The sequence below is a fragment of the Rattus norvegicus genome, chromosome 17 (assembly GCF_021556685.1).
Source record: "Rattus norvegicus strain SHRSP/BbbUtx chromosome 17, alternate assembly SHRSP_T2T, whole genome shotgun sequence".
In the NCBI taxonomy this organism is placed as follows: Eukaryota; Metazoa; Chordata; class Mammalia; order Rodentia; family Muridae; genus Rattus; species Rattus norvegicus.
In genome coordinates, this window is record NC_141550.1 from 30,416,913 (window position 1) to 30,431,924 (window position 15,012).

General features: G+C 46.0%; 1 protein-coding gene and 1 long non-coding RNA gene across 10 annotated transcripts in view; one reads left to right on the forward strand and one right to left on the reverse strand.

Moving 5' to 3' along the window:
- LOC148000100 (uncharacterized) overlaps positions 1–650 on the reverse strand; it is a 67,469-nt gene extending 66,819 nt beyond the window's left edge. For 2 of the 4 annotated variants that reach the window (XR_015641582.1, XR_015641586.1), the window contains exon 1: positions 483–650. This is a non-coding gene — a long non-coding RNA (uncharacterized LOC148000100). Of the gene's footprint in view, positions 1–168; positions 462–482 lie in introns of those variants that run through there. The other 2 variants (XR_015641580.1, XR_015641583.1) reach the window with 1 other exon arrangement.
- Slc22a23 (solute carrier family 22, member 23) overlaps positions 1–15,012 on the forward strand; it is a 164,944-nt gene that overhangs the window by 1,432 nt on the left and 148,500 nt on the right.

A 15,012-nucleotide genomic window follows, 5' to 3' on the forward strand; every position in this document is an offset into this window, starting at 1 on the left:
TGAGCCTTTTTCTTCCGACCTCGGTCGCATCTCTCTGCTCTCCATCTCTTTCTCTGCAGACTTGGGTCCCAGACTTACCCAGCGGAGGAACCTGAAATGTTAGCCTGTGTACGCACAAACCCCGCATTGACTGGGCTCCCGGCTGTCCCCCAAATGAGATGCTCTTACTTGGATGTAAAGCCAAGGCTTTTTGCCGCCCTCTGCGGTGCCGGTGACGCTGCATCTGCTTCAAAGAAACCGATTTAGCCTTTTCTAATTTCCACCCAAACTCCTGTCCCAGTACACATATGGAAAGGGCGCCCCTTCTCGGAAGGTTCAAATCCTCTCCTCTATCTCCCTAGGTGTCAGTCACTGATGGCTCAGCAGCGGCCTTGGAAGACTCAGTCCCTCTTCTAGGACTGCTCCTTGGAGCCAGGACATAGCTGTGGCCCTGTGTCTCCCACCAAGAACTAACTACCCATGAAAAATAGTGTTCTACTCACAGATATTCTTTCCAGCAGACGTCAGCCACTCCACACGTGCCTTGAGCAGATTAAAGCCAGTTGAAGAATCCAAGTTACAGACAAAGAAGCAGAGCCCTTTGAAAAGTTTCCTTGCTACCCCAGGCCCCCATCCCAACCATGCTCTGTCCTTTCCAGAGATCTGACTGTAGAGTTCAATGTTGGGGTACTCCCTCAAATACTTTCTCAGGACTTCAGTAAATAGTCCCACAGCATAGGAGGATGTGGGAAGCATGCAGGGTGTCATTGATGCTCTTGTACAGCAGCTGCTCTGGTCTGAGTCATTGAGACCTGGTTCCCACTTTCTCCTCCCTGACCCTTGCAAAGGTCTTGCATTCTGTGTAATATAGCAGGAGTGTTCTTGGAGAGATGTATGTCACCCAGAAAATGGACAGTACTGTTAGACAATCATGATCCCAGGTACCCATAATTTTCACTTTTCTTGGCCTGTAGGAAATACTGGATGCCGCCTTGTTAAACAATTTGTGAAACATTTGTAGCTTCTGTCCCTTTGGTAGTTTAAACAGCGCAGTTAGAAACGGGGCAGTTCTGAACTGTTTGAAATGCGAGCATGGGTTTGGACAGTTTATAATTGTGTGGGTGGAATCCAGCTCTACAACCAGTGTGTGTTAGTAAACAGTTGTAGCTCATGGATCTGGAAGATGAAACTCTTACATCATCATAATCATTGTTTTAATCTTGTACCAACCTGGCCAGAAAACGCTGTGTCCTGTGGGAATCAAACCGTCTGGTTTAGTGATCCCTCTGCTTTGCAATATAATTGAGAAGATCCTCCTACCTTGTCTCATCTTGACTCATCTCCCCCACAGCCTCTCCCTTCCAAAGGTGTTTCTGTAACTGATTCCCATTCACGGAGGGCAAGACAGCTTGCTTGCTTGCTTGCTCTCTCTCTCTCTCTCTCTCTCTCTCTCTCTCTCTCTCTCTTTCTCTCTTTCTTTCTTTCTTTCTGCTTAGCAACCGAGACCATTTTAAGACGACCACTACTTAACTTGCCCTGTATGCTTGTCAGAATAAGGATTCGGTAATCCTGCTGAGTATCTGAAGCCACTTTCTAGAGTAAAGGAAGAGTAATGATTTGAAGGAGTGAGTGTGTGAAGAGTGCTTGGTACTAGAGTCAAGTTGGAAGTTAGCAGGTGGAGCAGGCAGACCAACACTCCAGCGACGGGACCAGGAGACAGCTACTCATATCCTGCCAGGCATGGTGTGAAGTTGGAACAAAAATAGTTCTTGAAAACAGACTAGATAGAGTCATATTGGAAAGCTAGGCACATTTTTAAAATTAGCATTCAGGAGGGAGGGCTCCATGTGTGCGTGTGGGGGGTGGGGGTGGGGGCAGTACCTGACAACACACAGTGGTTACATGTTACGGAAAAGACGACACCAAGGAATGAAGGCCTGCGCACAGTAATTAGAGGCATACTTTCTCATACTGCAGAGGTGAGGAAGGACATATTGATTTTCACAGACAAATGTGCTCCCGCTAGAGGACTGCCCTTCCACCGCGTTCTGCTAGGTAACAATACTTCAAAGAGCTTTTCCAGCATATTTTTACTCTATAGCAGACTTCTTCCTCTGCTAACTGTGCTCACTGAATCCTATGTCTATGCACAAATGTGGAAATCTTACTGTGCTGATGCTGGCATTTAATAGTCGAGTGTCTGACTACTTTGAACACAGTAGACTGATACAGAGGAATGTGTCAGTGGATACAAGTTCAAGGTTGGAGAAGTTGCCCTGTGTCTCCTTTCCTTCAGGCTGTCTTCAGCATTCAGGGTGACTTCTGCAGCTGGTATGTTCCTGAGACACAGGCCTGTCACTTCTAGCCCTAGTTGTTGGTTGGGAAGACGTCCCATTACTGTCCTCAGAGTTGGATGCTGTAAGAAATCACTTAACTCCAGGATGTTAGAATGAAGATGGTCCCATGGGCTCTGATCTTTTCTCCTCAAGGTTACACCCCTGACATGCCCTTACTACCTCAGTTTAAACCCTTCCACAAGTGGGGCTCTGTCCCAAGCAGGCCAGCCTGCCCTTCTTTGTAAAGAAGTGTGGATTTTGGTGAATTACACTTAAAATTCTCTCATGCCTGTCAGCTCACTCCTGAGAATGCTTGGTTTTCCAACATGGAATTCATATTTTGTCCTTCCTTCCTTTCTTTTTTCTTTCTTTCCTTTCTTCCTTCCTTCTTCCTTCCTTTCTTTTTTCTTCCTTTTTCCTTCCTTTCCTCCCTTTCTTCCTTCTTTCCTCCCCCATCCCCTCTGTTTCTTTTCTTTGTTGTCATTTTATTTTGTTTGTTTTGTTTTGTTTTGTTTCAAGACTGGGACTCACTGTGTGGTTCTGGCTGTCCTACAACTCACTCTGTAGACCATGGTGACCTTGAACTCATAGAGATCTACCCTCCCCTACCTCCCAAGCACTGGGATTAAAGGCATGCACCAGTATGCCCTGCTTTCTTTAGTAGCTTCTTTCTTGGCTGGAAAATATTTTATCTGTTCCATTCATAACCAAGTCTGCCATACTGACTGCTACGTGGAGTATATGCCTCTTAAACATGGTACCAGAGCCAACCAACCAGACACTGCATGATCTACGCCAAAAGGGAGATTGATGAATACCTGCAGGGATAGAGCCCATGGTGGATGCATTGTCACCTTTAGCAGATATGAGGTACTTCTGTCTGCAGCCCGTGGCCCCCAGGCCACCTTGCTTTTACTATTAGATTGTGCTCAGTGAGGACTTTTCTGCTTCTACACAAGTAGCCTGAGATACAACTCCATTGTCTTCTAAGTGGTCTTGAGTGTTAAGATCTCTCCTCTTGGTGTCTTCATTGTTTTTTGTTATTGTTGGGTCATTTGGTTTTTTTAAAGACAGGGTTTCTCTGCGTAGCCCTGGCTGTCCTGGAACTTACTCCATAGACCAGGCTCACCTCTAACTCGGAGATCTACCTGCTTCTGCCTCCTGATTGCTGGGTTTAAAGGCGGGTGCCACTGTGCCCATTTATCTTTATTGTTCCTTGTACACTCAGACTTTTCACCATAGAGTTTACAATTCCTTCAGAGTTATGATTGTAGTAGTGATGATGTTGATACCACCTGCAGCTCTTTGTAGTTTCTGGAACATCTTACGTGAATTATTCCCTTTGATTAGTAATAGTAACCCAAGGCCAATTTTAACAGACCAATATCGCTGATTACAGAAAACGAACAGACTTTGAATGGCTCCTCATAGGAAGCAGGTATTCAGCCAACTTCCTAGTCTCTATTCTAGCATTCTGTGCTTTAATGCCGAGCAGAGCCGTCAGTGCCTTCTTGAGAGGATGAATAAGACAGATCCCTCTCCCAGAATAGCAGCCTTGGGGGTCTGAAGATGGGTGGGTCTGGACTAGGCTCTTGTGGCCCCCTTTTCTTATTTTCTGTGCTGCAGACCAACGTTTCTTGTGCTTCTGAAATTTAATATTCTTTAATTAAGAGAGGAACTCTGTGAATGTAAAAGTGTTGCTCTTAATAGCTAACACAACTCATCCTGTACCGTTCCACATGAGTATTGCTGGCTGCTAACAATCGCTGCCTTCTTGAATAAACTCTAGAATTTGGTCAGGAAACAACACCAGCTAACCTTCCTAAGCCTTTCTCTTTTTCCAGTAGTTGTAGTTTAAATCGTTCACTCATCTCTTGTTCTCATGAACTTGCAAAGAGTTCTGACCTTTGTCTTGGAAGCTGTTTAATATCCTGACAAGTAATTTGTATCCCTTTTCTTGAAGTTATTTAAAATGACTTCAGTACAGTGTAATTAAGACTAAAACTAATTTTTACTATCATTGCAATGGTAATATATTTTTTAAAGAAGTCCACAGTAGAACAGGACCCCCTTGGGGGGAATTAGAGGAAGGATTGAAAGAGTTGAAGGAGCTTGCAACCCCATAAGAACAACAATGCCAACCAACCAGAGCTTCCAGGGACTAAACCCTACCCAAAGACTATACATGGACTGACCCAGGGCTCCAACTGCATATGTAGCAGTGAATAGCCTTGTTGGGGCACCAGTGGAAGGGGAAGCCCTTGGTCCTGCCAAGGTTGGACCCCCAATGCAGGGGAATATGGGGGGAGGGGCAGTAAGGGGGATGGATGGGGGGGAAATACCCATATGGGGAAGGGGGAGGGGATAGGGGTTTATGGACAGGAAACCAGGAAAGGGAATAACATTTGAAATGGAAGTAAAGAAATATAACTAATAAAAAAAAAAGAAAAGTCCACAGTGTAATCCGAAACTAGTAATTAGTTTCCACTTTTGAAATGCTTAATTCTTATTCATATTTTTCCTCTTCCAGAGTGTTTATTTAATGGAATCTGCCATTATTCTGTTTCAAATCAAAAGTATTTGTCAATCCTTAGAAATACTGCACACTTTTTTAAAGTCTTTATTTTTTGTGCACCCCTCTCTTTCACACTAGTGTATGTGTGTGTGCGTGCACGTGTGTGTGTGTGTGTGTGTGTGTGTGTGTGTGTGTGTGCACATGCAGACCAAGAGGCCATTAGAGCTGCAGTTACAGATGGTTCTGAGCTGCCTGACATGGGTGCTGGGAACAGAGCTCAGTAAGAGCTCTTAACTAACCAGCCATCTCTCCAGCCCTTCAGACACATTTTAAATTTCATATTCTTGCTGATGTACTAAAATTTCTTGAGTTATTTTTCTGGTATGATTTTGTTGTCCCAGTAGTGGCTTTTCTATGGAATATATAAGGCAACTACGAGCATCATTATGCAAATTCCTTTTTTAAATTAACTATAATAGATAATGCACTTCCTGTCTAGACTACAGTATAAGCAGCGCATGCCTTTAGTTCTAGCATTCAGGCAGAGGCAGACAAATGTCTGTGAGTGTGAGGGCAGCTTGGTCTACATAGTGAGCTCCAGGTCAGCCAGACCTACACAGTTAGATGCTGCTTAAAACAAAACAAAACAAAACAAAACAAAACAAAAGAACCTATAGTGTAAGTCAGACTGCTTGCTCTCTCTGCTTCTCAGAGCATGGTTGCCAAATTGTATGTATCCTTCCAAAAACATTCTACTTTCAATCCTATATTTACCTCTTGTTTATATCAGAGTTGAATGTACATCAATATAGCAAAGTCCTTGTTCTCTTTTATGTCTACTTAGTATGTCTGTTATGTGACTAGGACATACTGTGTTTAACTAGTCTCTTGCTAAGAAGGCCTCGGGGTCATTTCTAGTCTTTACTGTTTTGTGTATGCATTTATACAATAAATATCTTTACATACAGAAACCTCTGCACACACAGAAGATGTTGTACGAAGCAAAGGTTTAAACCCCCGCTGTGCCTTGAGTATCCCCTACAGAGAACTTAGCAATGTGTATGCTCAGCAGTAGTTTGCTGGTCCTGTTCCCAACACCTTCCATAACCGGGGAGTTGCCAGATACTGTACTGTTTGCTAGTCTGATGAGGAGACAGTAAACTTGGACTACTGCTGCAGTATTTGCGCTTGTCTTGGTCTGTGGCTTCACCAGTCTCTGTGCAGGTTTGCCTTCCTTGGGATGGTCTCCCATCTCTCTGCCCTCACGTGCCTGCGGGTTCCAGGATTATCTCCTTCCTGACTGACCACAGCACTCTGACTGAGACTACCCGCCCTGGCTAATTACCTGAGCCTCTGCTTCTTCTCCCAGTGTTAGGTTGTGCACACAGCTTGGTTGGATGGAATCAAGGGATGTAGTCTTTCCTGTAAATGGAATTATAAATTTTACCTAGCTGGATAAAAAACACATAATCCAGGTATTTTGTTTACAAGATGTAAGCTTAGATTAGGCAGATTTTGGAGTCATTCTAACTTACATCCCAGCCTGTGGCCATGTTCTCGTGGTCCATGGCTGCCCCTGCCTTCTCCTCGTCCTCCTTCTCCTCCTCCTCTTCTTCCTCTTCCTCCTCCTCCTCTTCTTCCTCCTTCTCCTCCTCATTTCTTCTTCCTTTTCCTCTTCCTCATTTCTTCTTCCTTTTCTTCTTCCTCTTTTTCTTCCTCCTCCTTTTTCTCTTCTTTCTTCTCTTGCTCCTTTTCTTCCTCTTCTTCCTTCTCCCTCTTCCTCTCCTTTCCCCCTCTCTCTTCTTCTTCTTCTCCTGTCTCTTATCTGCAGCCCCCAGCCAGGTAACTGAAAATCTGCCGACCCAATCACTGGCCTTTTATTGACCAATTAATTTGGAGAGCAAGGTCACATAGCATCCCTTGATATACATGAAGATCTCATTGGGGACAACCAGATTTTGGGGAACACTGTTTAACATTTCAATACATAGCAACACCAGACCAACCCCAACACTTTCCTTTTATGGCTTCTGAGTTTTGTATTGTTGGGTTTATGATTTCCATAGTCCTGGATGACTAGGTGAAATCCCATGTTTTCTTCTAATTTCATTCTGATTTCATTTATTCTTCCATTTGCCATTCCGATTCTGTTTTGGTTTTATGGTGCTATGAGGGTACATTTCTAGAAATGCAAAGATGGGCAGAACCCATATATTGTGCAAATTTGCACTTGTTTATAACCTTTAATTCAGCAGTGCAAAGGCCAGAGCCGAGAAGCCGTGGAGACCCTGTCCCTCAAGAAACACAACACTCTCCAGGGCTGTAAGACCTTTTCCCTTCTATCAACTTGTTCTGAATAGCATGTGATGGTGTTATGGTTGGAAGCCACTTCATGCTCTTCTTCTGTCATTAGCAGTTTCTGCAAGTAGCGACTCATATTGACTTTTAATCCAAGGTCAACTGAGTCAAAAAAAGAAAGGAAGGAAGGAAGGAAGGTAGGAAGGAAGGAAGGAAGGAAGGCAGAAAGAAAGAAAGAAAGAAAGAAAGAAAGAAAGAAAGAAAGAAAGGAAGGAAGGAAGAAAGAAAGAAAGAAAGGAAGGAAGGAAGGAAGAAAGAAAGAGGAAAGGGAAGGGAAGGGAAGAGAGAAGAGAAGAGAAGAGAAGAGAAGAGAAGAGAAGAGAAGAGAAGAGAAGAGAAGAGAAGAAGAGACAGGATCGTGTCATTTAAAAGCACACTGGATTTTCTGAATGTTGTTCCTGGCATTACTAGTGTTTGGCATACCAGAGCCACTGCGGGCATCTCTGCCCATCTTCAGATTCAGGAACTTAATGTTGGTGGCTCCCAATGGGCCACCCAGGGGTGTTTACACCATGGAAACTGGGAAACATCACAGAGCAGGGATTGCCATTTTCTTCAGAAAGCCAGCCGTTAAGCATTTATCAAGGTAATAAGTGCAAGCCTGCAGCCCCCTCCCCGCCCCCAAGACTTTCCTTCTTTCCCTCCTCTTTGCATCTACATATTCGGAACCTGGCACTGTGCCATGGCTGGGGACATAACGCTGCCTGTGTGAAAATAGCTCAACTTTCATAGGCCTAGCAGACTGATGGGGGAAGTGCACCCTAACTGGTCAACTCATAGTCTTTCCATTTCAAGCTGTGGAAAGAAAGGGAAATGAAAAGCCAGAACAAAGAAACCTGACAAAGATGAGCTGGTCTATCCGAGATGGGCTGGGGGTTGTGAATGGAGATGGGCTGGGGGTTGTGAATGCTAAGAGAGGTGAGAGAGAACAGCATGTGTTTCCCAGAGGGCAGACAGCATGTGCAAGGACCACGTGGCGTTCTGGCGTTTGAGACTGCTCATCATTGTTGTGGGAATGGAACAAGGGCTAGGGCACACAGCCCATGTTCTCAGTTTCTGTTATTCTAGAGCAAGAGGGAAACCATCAGTACTGAGCAGAGTTGGGGATATGAGTGGATGAGAGTTCACGGTTTTGAAAAGTTCTCTCTTACCTTAGCGTCAAGGTTTGATGGTGGGATGTGCAAAATGGGCTGGGCTGTGCCAGCGAAGCCTGCAGAAGACAGTTCACCAGGGGTATGAAATCTGACAGAGAGGTGATGACATGGGTGTGAGAGAAGGACAGACAGACAGGAAGGTAGAGTGATGAGGGACTAGGTCTAAACATTGCAGCTGCTATGAACTCTGGGTGAGGAAGCAGCCTTTGGGGTGTCTGGTTTTTGTGTGTTACTGAAAGGTGGCCAGTAGAAGGGGTCTGAGAGGGGGCAGTGGGATATTACACAGGAGCTCGGAGTCCTAAGTCTGACAATGAGTCTCCCGTAGTAGGACAGGAGGACCTGACCCTCTTCCCTGGGGCATGGATAGGAAATGCAGGTCCCCGGAAGCACTCTAACATTTCCTTTGCTCTCAAGCTAAAAAAACGAGAGGGTACTAGAGCACATCTGGGAAGCCTTAGGGGTAGAATGTACTTCCACTGCCCACTTTCCCTGTACCCTTGGGCTACACAGAGGCCACTTGGGTCATGTCAGTAGGAACTTCATGTCCAGAGTCTTCAGTTTATGGAAAATGGAGCTGAGGGGTAACTGACATGTCCAGTTCTTGTCACCCATTGCCTTTTTTTGGCATAGCAGATGCCCCTAGGCACTTGATTGGGTTGCTGGGACATCAAGGTGTGCTTCTCTATGGCTCTGTGGGCATAGGATTTTGCCTCTGGGCAAATTTCTCTAACCTCCTCCCCCTTGGTCTTTTAGACCCCAAATTGACCTCATCTTTCTGCCTTTGAAACCATAGAACCAGAAACACTAAAATACAAACCTGTGATGTGGTTGTCGGGCTTGCAGCCTTTCAGGGCTCCCTGTCATTGCTATTAACTACATGGCTTTGACCTCAACTCTACCGGCCAGTCCACTCCTCCTTGATACCTCTCTTGTAGTAGTGCACTTCTCTAGCTCCCAGTTGGCCCCTCTTCCCCCTCAACATTTTACTTAAAGTGTTTCATTAATGGAAAACACCCTTCCCTTCATTCTTCCACCCACTGGTTCCTGTTCATCCTTCAAGTCCGCTCAGCCATCATCTGAGTAACTCCGCCCACTGATGGTGACTGACACTCAGGATCCATCCTGTTAGCCTCCCCACTAGAGGTCTTTGACCCACAAACACAGCTGAACCCCTTGAATATGGCCTGCTGACATACAAGGGAGTGTTTTCAGTTGGTGGGTGCGGTTGACACAGTCAGTGCTCTGGCTTGGAACCAACTTATCAACTCTAGATTATTCTTTCCAGTTTCCTCATTGTCAGGGTGGGGTACCTGTTGCCTTCCCTCCTGGTGGTGGTGAGAGGACAGAACACCTGGGAAGCATTGCCCCACCCCTCCACCTGGCAAACAGGAGGTACCTGGTTGGCAGGGTGAAAGCTGGTGGCATGAGAAGCCCTGAGATGGAGGAGGTAATAGGCCAGACCTGGAAGGGTGATTTATCTCCTTGGAACATAAAGGTGGAGGTGTCTTTCTCTGGGTGTGCCCTGTACACAGGAATCCTGCACCCAGAGTGGTGTGTGTAGCTAGGCTACCAAAGATCCTCTTGCAGTTGGCTGGCTAGTAAAATTCTAATCTGAGAACTAAACAGGTCACTGGCCACAGGGCCAGGATGTGTGTAAATCAGAGAAGGGAGACATGTGAGTGGAATGCCATGTGTCGGAGAATGACTTAACATGCTCTAACATCTGACTGAGCCGCACTGGGAGAGAGTACAGAGGTGTCCATGGTGACGGTCGTCCACTGTGGGGCTAGGCAGAAAGCAGCGTGAGTTCCTAGGCAGGACCCTTTCATCTTGGAGCCCTACTCTGGGCAGATTTTTTTGTTCAAAGCCATTGGCTTTGGCCATAGTGATGGTTGACTTCTAAGCTGGTGGGAGTTAGTCATCTTGTTCTTTTCTTTGCTCATCTGACTCAAGGCTGGCCATTCTCAGTGGCATACCTCCCGCTGCATAAATGACCAGAGATGACAAAGTCCTGTGCTTCTGAAGGGGTGGTAGTTACGGAGCCAATCAGAATAGGCTTCCCCTGGACTCCATCACTGCTGTGCTAGACTCTCCAGCCTGCATGGTATTATTTTCCATCAGACCTCTCGTGGCACTTCATCTATAAGGAACAGAACAACATTGCAAATCATGCTAACAAACCAAAAAGGAGTTTGTTGCAAAGATGCACCATGGTGAGTGGGGTGATATCCGAGATAAGCAAGTCAGGTCTTTCAGGAGCCCTGACATCACTGTCTCTGTCCTGCCCCACATCCTTGTCCTCACTGTCCTCTGGTAAACCATGGTTACTCTCACCCTTATTTTCAAAGGTTGACTCCTTTACCCTCCATGCCAACCCCAGTCTGGAGCAGGGGATGGCAGTTTCTAGACCAGGCATGCAGTTATCCGAGCTAGGGAATTCTCTGGGACAGGGACTGGTTGTGGGACCGCTTCTTCTCTAGCTGGAGTGAAGGATTACAGGCAGACCTGTTTGGTAATTAATTGAGAATAACTGAATATTGCTGATTTCATTGATAAATGCTTTAGTTCGTATCCCTTTCCTTCTCAGACACCCAACCTGTCGGCCACTAAAACTAAGTATGCTAGTGCCAGGGACCTTCTGAGGCCTCTTTTGGAATAATTAGAAATGACCTTCGGTGTTAGTTGCACGTCACCCAGGGAGCTTGGAAAGTGCCCCTCGGTGTCAGAAACTGAAAACATTTTTGCGAATTCTCACCTCCACCTCTGCCACCATATTGGCACCAGCTCCATAATTTGCAGAGTCTTTGTGCAGAGTGAACGTGCATTCAGTGTAGGAAGATACCAGGAGAGTGACTGTAGAGTGGAAGGCCAAATGTGGATACTTCTGAGGGTCAGGCTGGGTAGACCTGGGCCTGCTTCTCGTGGCCCTAGGCTGTCACTGTCAAGAAAGACATGCACATGCATGCATGCATGCATGCACTCGTACACACACATGTAGCTGTCCCTGCTGCAGAGCTAAGCATGCCCTATGCCCTGAGATTTCCCAGGTTCGTCTGCCTCATTTTTACGTATTTATTCATATTCACCCCCCCTCGTTGTATTTCACATCTTTTTCTACATTTCTTTTGGTTAGAAGCCAAACTCATTTCGGGAGTGGGCCCACTTCTGCCAGGAAGCAGCATCATACAGCCCTAGCAGGTGTGTTTCAGGTCTTCAGGGGGTGAAGCTGTGCTGTATCACACGGAGGAGCCAGGGAGCCATTCGTGCTGGAGAGGGCTGCTCCAGAAGCCGGGCAGTCAGGCAGTTCACTTATCTGGACTGCAACCCAAAGTGCTGAGTCATAGGGATGTGTGGCGGAGAACGTTAAGTCATAGCAATGCCGGGGAAGTGTTTATCAAACTTTTATGTCTGAACTGGAGAAAAGCAGAGTCATCCCTTTGTGTGATCCTACTAGCTGGCAGTCACACTTCTTGGTGTCATGCTTAAAATAAGAAAAACAGAGGATGTCAGAGAGGCTCCCGGAGGTCACACTGAATTATGGTTTACGCTTTCAGCCTCATATTTTGCCCTTCATAGAGTTTCCGCCCAGATTAGATTAGAAGCTGCCTCTCTGTGTTTAAAAGACACTTAGCACACTGAACACCCTGATTGTCACATACTAGGGATGCCCCCAGTAACAACTGTGTATATATATACACATAGTATCTAAAGTGAACACAAAGCTGCTATCTCATGGTATTTTAAAAGTTTTTATTGTTTTAATGTTTGATAACATACATCACAAAATTGACCATCCTTAAGTATGTTGAGTATGACCATGTTAAGTGTGTGGCATGTTTACTCACATGCTTGCATAGCCTTACTGGGTCTATTTCTTTCATCTTAGTTACTATAGCTTAGTCCCTATTTAAACAGTCATTTTGCATTCTTCAGCCCCCACCCCCCAGATCCCAGTGGTCACCATCCTTTCTTTTTCTATTAGGATTCTGACCATTCTAGGTATTTCATGTAAACGGAGATTATTATCTGTCCCCTTGCAACTGTCATATGCGGCTGCAGATGTCTCCAAGGTTATTCTGTGTTGTAGCATGTGTCAGAATCTTTCTTAAGGTAGATCCTGCTGTGAATATACCTATTATGTTTAGACTTTCATCCATGGTTGACACCTGGGTTGCCCCCTCCCTTTATAACACAAACAGCATGGCTGTGAACTTGAGCGTGTCTCCTGAAGACACCTATTGCAGCTCCTCCCATCTTCCTGTTAGAGCCACTTTTCTGGTCCTTTGAAGGCCTGGGCTTTGTCTCTGGATTATCATCACAGGCAGGTGGCATAGATGATGACATGGACCCGGAGAAGGAATTTATGCAGAGGTATCTGTAACATGCAGATCCAGATACAGCGTGCGGCCAGGAACTAAGGGTTAGAGGTGCAGAGGTAGGCACAGCTGGGAGCATGGGTGTGGTGCCCAGGTAGGAGAACAGACTGAAGCGTAGGAGCCCAGAAGAGTTCAAGAGGGCTGAAGGAAGCAGGAAGGCCCAGGAAGATTTGTGTTTTAGTAGAGAATAGAGGTGGATTGGACCTTCCTCTGCCAAGGAGCTGGTGATAGTTGAGAGGGGACGTGCACAGGGTGGGGAAGGTCCCAGCCTGGATGCAGACGTGGGACTCCACCCACCTTGGCCCTGGAGTTTGTCCCTAAGTTGGAGCTCAGTTCCCCCTCCTGCAGTAAACTATGAGTCTCTGAAATTTGTAAACAGGAAAAGGACAGAAGAGGGTGATTTTATAACACGGGGAGACCCAGAGGAGAGAAGTCAGCCTCATGCTAGCCTCAGGCTCCTATCTATGCCAGGATTCTGGGCACAGCCCCACTGATGCTGTCCTTGTCACACGTTCACATTACTCTCTACCTTTTGAAGAGCCCTCACCAAGCTCCTGTCTTACAATATGGATAAGTCCTTGCCTACGTGTTATCTTTTTCTTGTGCATGCATGCAGCCCTGGGAGATGGCTGTGTGGTACAGTGTACCCACTGGCCACTGTATAGTCTCTGCTGCTGCAGATGACTATTAGGCTAGCTAAATGACAGATCTCACAGGACTGCCAAGAGGATCCAGTTGGCCTCCCTGGGTTAGCTCATATAGTTGCCATAACAAACAGCAGAGGCCAGGCACCTTAAAACAGGAGCCATGCATTTCCTCAGTTGTGCCTGCTGAGATATACGCAGATGAAGGCAAAAAGGGAGTGGGTCTTCTGATACACACCTCCACTGGCAAGTGGTTCCCTTTCCTGCCTTCTCCTTACCATCTAACCCCTGTGTGTCCCTGTCCTCATCTTCTTTTTCTGTACTGGGATAGAATGTAGAGCCTCCAGCATACCAAGCCTGTACCCTACCACTGAGTCGCTCCTCCAGCCCCTCCTCTTGAAAAGGCACCAGTCTTACTGCATCTGGGCCCACCTACAGGATTACAGCTTAAACATACAGGTGCAGGGGGTACATTTGCAGCACAACCATGGAGTACCAGCACAGACCTGCATAGGGCAGCCCTGAATGGGTAAGATGGGCAGTAAGGATGTTTCTGGAAACTCTAGACCCATTACTGGATGAGGCTGTCTTGGGGGCCTGTGGTTGTATCTTCTCTTTAGCCTCTAATCTCAGCACTGGGTGCCCACATTGTAGCTGAGCAGCTCTCGCTGCTGACTGGACTTTTACAGTCTCTGGCTGGCTTTTTTGCTTCTGTCCCCACCCAAACCTGGGCCCTGGCTGCTAATCTGTTTCCGAAACAGTAATACTGTGTCTTTGTAAGCTAGAACCTATCCCTCTATGCTATCCCCTCACCTTCTTCAGTTCTTCCTGCTTCCATACTCCAGCACTCCCATCCTCTGCCCTGTGGCGTTGGCCAATGTATATATCCTCAGCTCGTAGACATGCTGAATGACGCCAGTAATGAAGTCAGTAAGGGGAAATGGCTCCCATCTGAGTGAAGTCACATGATTTAATTCTAGCATAACCCACACATAGGCTATCTCAACCCCAAGTACGAATTCATGGAACCGTTAATGATCAAAGGAAGTTCTGCTTGTCTTAAGAAGTCACTAGATATTTGAAGGCATGCCAGGCTGGGGTCTGACTGGTGTTGTCATCTTGGAAAGAACAGTTGCCTGAGTCGGGAGGGTCGGTCCAGAGCACTTAGGCTTATTAGAAAGCTTTGGGAAATCCCAGAGGCATCTGTGGTTTAAAGATGCTCCCTGTGTGGTTCTGTGTGGGATGATTTCCCCCCAGAGACATTTATTCTCTTTATTTGCTTGTCACACCTAGATGTATCTAGGTTAGGGTTGGGCACCACAACTTCTTGTTCTCTACATTTTGATTGGTTGTGATTTTCTGTAATGATGTTCCTCTGTTGCAAAGATATGTTTCTTTGATGAAAGGTAAGGACCTCTTCTCTGTGGGCATAAGGATAAGTATTTAGAATGCAGTTGGGAACCACATCCAGAACCTCTTGAAAGATGGTGCGTTGCTCTTCCTCTTAGACTAAGGATTACCAGAAAAGGAAACATTTATTTGAAAATAAATAGTATTTGTATACAAAATGTCTCTAATTCAGACAAACACTCTCCATAATTAATTCCTGGGAGGTGGTTCCCTGGTGTTTCAAGCAGCAGAAAAAGAGAG